Here is a 6,438-nt window from a genome sequence, read left to right as displayed (position 1 = left end):
ACGCTACTCACATGCGTGATCCTCAGATCGATTCGGTTCCACAGGCTGTAGATCCCGCCTAGGCAGATTATATATATATATATATATATATATATATATATATATATATACATATATATATAATTACTCTAAAGTAGTTATATATAATCATATATCAATATGACGGCATCGTAGAACTAATAAATTTGCCCACATCAGCATTTCCTTTGATGGGATGGGAATAATAAGAAGCGTTTTGAACATACGGTGATGACACTTGACTCATTCTATAACCTTGAAAGCTCTGTCCTTAAAATGATTTTGATTTTGCAACCGTACTTTAAACCTTTTATCAAAAGAATCCCTGGTATCACATACCCCCGGCTCCAATTCCTCCTGTCATACCTTGTTCCTAAATATGACCTCACACATATGCCCCCGTTGGCCTTGCCAGCACATCATTTTGAGATCATACAAATGGCCATGGGTTAGTTATTGATTAGATAATATAATCTCATTTCCTCAAGGCCACAGCAAGATAGTCGTTGGCTTCAAATTTTCCTGCCCACAAGACATCAAGAAACTTGACACGGCAAGCTGGTCGAATGTTTGGTAACGTCAGTAAAAGTATGACGTTAACCAGTGTTGAAGTAAGGTTACCCGTGTTGTGATCAACAAGCACTTGCTGAGCTGTCAGAGGTCAGCACTGGTACGCCCTGCATTACGCTTACCCAATAATCACACATTAGTCAGCAGCCGGTTTTGGTATTTTGATAGTTCCAGGCGCAGTGTAAAGCACGCTGATGTGTGACGACAAAACAGGGATTAAGACAGAAACCCTCGGTGAAAAGTAGTCTGCCTAAAACAGCAAATAGTTCAAACAGCCAGGGATTATCAGAGTGCCGTGTGTGTGCTCAGTGGAGTGGACAGCAGCGCTTTGATCAAAAAGTGTGTGTGTGTTCATAATCATTATGTCATTGCAGTTTATTTCATAATAAACTGGGGTCATTGAATGTGTGTGGTATTGTGCAAGCTGACTTTACAGTTCTGGGTGGTGTGTCATCTGATTTTCACTTAAATTGTAGTTATGTTTCACTGAAATTCTTGTAGGGGTAAAAAGTAGAGCTCCTAACCCATGGGTTACCGATTCAATTCCCTGGTGGGCTACTGTCTGTATGCATGGGCCAGCTACTTAAAATGCATTGCTTCACTAAATATCAGGCTGTTTGAATGTAAGTAGCTATGGATAAGACTGTATGCTGAGCAACTGTAATGTAATAGACCAGGCTCTGATCCACAGTCAATATATACGCTTTCTTCTGCACCACTAAAATAGCAGATCGGTGATGTTGACTATGCCGCGTGCACAGTGCTATGCACTGAAGGATGGCGTCTAGTGGCGTGATGATCCCCTGTCCCAGAATTACATAATATACTCTGCACATCCATTCATCTGTGAATCAAGGAAAGAACAAGTGAACAGGTGACAATGGCAGGTCAAGGTTAACAGTTTATTTGGTCCATGACTCATACATCATCTACACATGTATTACTATGTCTCCCACATGTTTTTGGTGACATGAGCAGCCCTGATAATTGCGCATCTGAAAATGAAGTAAGTTGTCTTAGGAGTGCATTGTCAGATAGCAGAGGTCATTGGGTAGCTCTGACTTCATTTGAGTTTATTCTTGCTACCTGATTTAATATTGAAAAACCACCGAAAATGGAAATTACTGATGCATTTTGGTCTCCAAACATGGCAGTAAGTCACTGCACTAGGGCAGGGGATATCACAGACGCAGAGGAAACAAATGCTGCAATGTTAATGACTGATAAATCAATCCTAAAATCAGTTATCTGAGAGAATCATGCAGTTTGGTAAAATACATAATATCCAATGATGCATATTTAAAGGTTATAGCATAAAATGAGCAGAAAGTGACTGCTGTGTATTCACTATGCCCCTGGCCATCCTCATCATAACAATCAATATAGAAAATGCCACAATTTTCCATTTTAGATACAGTTAACATGGGGAAAATTCTTTTGTTCCAAGACGCCATCATATTTATATATTCCGTAAATGTCAGGCATGCCACAAAGTGTTTCCATTGAAACTGTGCAAACCCTAACCCTGACAGAAAGTCCATGAATATGTTTGGACCCAGGCCCCTGCGTCACCCACTTGTTATTGTTGCCAATGGAAATGAAGTTTAATATGCCACTGGATGAGCCACCAGATCTCCCGTCACAGCGGCATTCCTGTTGGTATGAGAGGGGGGAGCAAGACCTTCCAGCTTGATATCTGAAAAGCGATTCACCTGATCAGTTTCCCTACAAACAGCGATGCCTTTTACTTTAGGCACTCAATTCCGACATGCCTGAAACCCCCTATCTCATCTATGAAACCAATGGTAAACTCAAGGTGTCAGGTCACATTTGAGCAGAAAAAGAACTTATTTGGTAGAGAAACAGGTTGCCCTGGCAGGGACTGAGGTCACCAAAGGAAACCATTTATCTGGTGAAATGTGAACTAGCTATTGATTGGCTGAGGCACACAGCTTTAGAGAACATCCCCAAAGCCATGTAAACATCAGGCAGTGGAAAAAAAGTAGGTTTAAAAAAACTGGATTAAACTTCAACTACTGATCATAGCCTGCTATTTCTTCCAAGCAAGCGCAGAAATACTGTATAATCTGAGCACCAGGAGAAATGTATCACCGTGTTTGATTGATGGATCATTAAGTGGCTCTATCGTAAAGGTGTTCAGAGGTCATGGGGCACCAGGGCTGGGCTCATTCACAGCTCATTCACAGCCTGCTAAATGGAACCTGACTTCACACACCGGAGAGGATGACATACGATCCAGCAAATGTAATCATGTTTTAATAAAACAGAAGAAAACACAAAATACAATGTTAAAGCCAAGCAAGTGAAACCTGAAAGGGGAAATGTTGCTTGAAGTGTTTCTGAATACATACATAAGCCATCATATTTACAACAAAAATCTCTACAGAAAAGCTATATAAAATCAAAAATAATAAAAACATTATTAACACATTTCCCCAGACTGATTTCATTTTGAGTCAAGAACAGGTCAGTGGTAGAGTTATGCTGAGGGGTGGTGGCTGTGACATCACCTGCAGGACCACAGAGAAATGAGCTGAGAACCAGAGCAGCACACACGCTACAATAGAACACAACTTAAACAGTCTTAAAAAGTCTTAATCAGCACTTACCCTTGACTGCAACCCCGTTCACCTAGCCCGATCGCATCAGATCTTTATCTGTAAAGATCTACTCAGCTTAAAAAGCTCTTTATCCTACTGTACACTGCGCTTTTTCATCATTGACTGGATCAGGCATTTCTATTAACCAAATGTTTACCATACTTCAAATAATCGCTGCCCTCAAAAATACAACCCTGGAACAGATGGTGCACAGACTAGAATGGCTTTGAAACATGGGTCACAGTGATGATTCAAAGTAACATGGTATTTACATCTGGGCATCTACCACACTGAGCTGCAATGACACGGCACTGATGCCGACTTGTGTACGCACTATGAACGCTCTGTGCCACACTTCCTTGTAGTGGTCTAGTTTGTGCACTCATTAAAAGATCACACTAACACTGCCCACACAGGTGGTGTTCTCAATGGCTTATCTGTTGTGCAGACATCACCTGTTCTTCCTAGCCTGCTAAGAGTGAAAGTGGTGACATCTGCAGGCTGCTCACCTTTGCTATGCACCGCCCATGACAGTTGGGGACTAAGTGCTGTATTAAGACAATTCCAGTTGTACTCCTTCACTGTGTGCGGGAAGTGCTCATTTCCGGTTTGTTATGAGGTACTGTAATGTTAAATCAACTTCCTATCCCTGCCGAACACGGACACACACACAGACACATACAAGATTGTACAAAACAGGGGCTCATTAAATGTTAATACTTAAAGTACAAGGCAAAACACAATACAGACAAAATGACAACCAACTGGACTTCAGTCCCTATTTCCACATGCAGTGCTGAAGAGGCTGGATTAGTGGATCTATCCTATGAGTGCTTCAAAATGACCCTGTTCCTTAGTCTCCACCTGCTGCCAGTCAAATCCGTGTAAGTGAGCAAGCAAGCAAGCAACCCCCGAATGGATGGACATGTGAACTTCCGAATTATCAGCTGGTTTTCATTCGAACTCATCTGTTGATCGTTGGTTTCGATTTGAAAGAGTTCAAGTCACCTGGTTCTTTGCTACATGCCAATAAATTGGTGTTTAGTAAAACCATCAGACCTGTTACTCTCCAGCACTGGAGTTAATCCAACAAATTAAGCAAACAAAAAAGCCAATTACAGACTGTCTGCAATGCAGCACAACATCACACCAGTAAACACTGCGCATCGATGTTTCTAATATATTGCTGAGTACAGTGAGGGCAATCTGTCTGCAAAGCAGCGTAATGTTCATCTGGTGAAAACTGCACACTGAAGCTTCTAAACTGCAAGGCAAGCATACCATGGAGAAGCAGGAAATGCTTTATAAGGCAAAGATTCAGCATGGTTTCCACCTACACCCATGAGGAGTGGTTTAGTTCCATCCATTGCTTCTTGGATTTAGGACTAGAAACTATCATGACGTTGTAAGCATTAGGAACAGCCTAATGTTGAACCACAAACTAGCTATGCAATAACCTTAAGAGTCCTTACAAGGATGCCTTCAAGAAACAACTATGCACAACGTCAGACATAAAAATTGTTGTGTAAACCATTTACAGTTCTTGTGACATTTTTAAAACTGAAAATCACCCACAGCAAACACCTGCTTTTAAATATGAAATGGAAAACTTCATTTGTGTTTTTTTACAACCGCTGTCAGGACACACTTTGGTAGTTTTGCAGAAATAAAAAGAAAACAAAAAAATGTACAACAGAATGCAGTTGGACCCACTTGTCACTAATTATATACAACACAGTCATCAAGAAAATAAAATGAAGAAAACCTATTTCTATCTAGATGAATGAACAGCACACATTTACACACAAAATTCTAACACATCCTCGAGCTTGGTGATATCCTTAAAAAACGTACATAAGGCATGGCACAAAAGTCAAGAAATATTCGCCAATAACAAAAAGAAAGCGTTTCTCTTGAAACGCTTCTGCTCATTCCATAGATACTGCAGAGTAAACCACTCTGCAGTGGTTCTCCATCCTTCTGTCTGCTTCCATTTTCTGTATGTCGATCCTGTGGGCCTGGTTCCACCTTCATAACACTCTCCTGGTAAGTCCACCTGTGTCTAAATGCCATCTCAGACCGGCAAGGAGAGGGTCAGAGAGGCTCGCTGCGTTTCATCTCGTTCTTATAGTGAATTCCTATATCGATGTGCATGAGGCGCTGTGCGAGAGACTGCTGTGGTCAGAGCCGTCGCGAGGGGACAGCTCCCTCACAGATGTACGTCGCAAGCTGGAGATAAACGGGATCCGTCTCATCTGCGATGAAACTTTCACTAGCTTCAGTGGTAAATCAGTGTGGAGTGTGGCATTTCATTAGCACTGATGTAATTAATGTCACGTAATGTAGCCCCTCCTATTTTGTTGGGACTCTTGAATAAAAGCTCCTCCCACATTTCCATGACTCTAGAGAAAGCTCCATCCACATGTCATCGAATGGAGTAAAAGTTGTAGTGTAAAAGCTCCTCCTACATTACAGACACTCTGGAAAAGCACACATAACTTGATTAATGCTGATCTCCAAAGTCCACAGCCAACCCAAGGCTCAAGCTGAACATGTCTGTGGAGCCTCTTGAGCCTCGTCAGGATAAGGGATTTCTGTAGAGAATGAGGAGTGCTCTGATGATGCTTGCTTGCATGTGATTGGTCCAGGCTCTTCCATCTCGAGCAAAAGGTAAAAATGGCACCCGTTTGTAAAGCACGATGGTCAGGTGTTCTGGCCTTTTTGGTGCAGACATGAAGGTAGTGAACAAAGGATGCATTTCCCAGTACTGCTCTCTCCCCTTGCAATTCACTCTGATGACAAAACACCCAGCAGTTCTCCTGAATGCAAGGCAAGCGCTCCGGCATTATTGAGTTACAGCGAAGCAGAGCTCAGCTCCAAACAGTGCACTCTTTGTCCAGCAGTCCTGAGCTTTCTTCAGCTTAAAGCATTCAGAGGTAACGATGGCACTGAGCAAAATGGCCACTGATACCCCATCGCAAATTTCAATGTTCTTTGTGCGTGACATCAACCTACTCACAGGTGACAGGCCTTTACAAAAAATAAAGTAGCTAAAATCATTTATTGTTAGATGTATCCTATACTAACTCTAGATAGATATATTCTGTGAAGATATATATATATTCTGTGAATGTGAAATTTATATATATATATATATATATATATATATATATATATATATATATATATATATATTTATTTATTTAAACCTTTCTCTGCTTTTTATAGT

The sequence above is a fragment of the Megalops cyprinoides genome, chromosome 6 (genome assembly GCF_013368585.1).
Source record: "Megalops cyprinoides isolate fMegCyp1 chromosome 6, fMegCyp1.pri, whole genome shotgun sequence".
Lineage (NCBI taxonomy): Eukaryota > Metazoa > Chordata > Actinopteri > Elopiformes > Megalopidae > Megalops > Megalops cyprinoides.
This window is presented reverse-complemented; position numbering follows the sequence as displayed.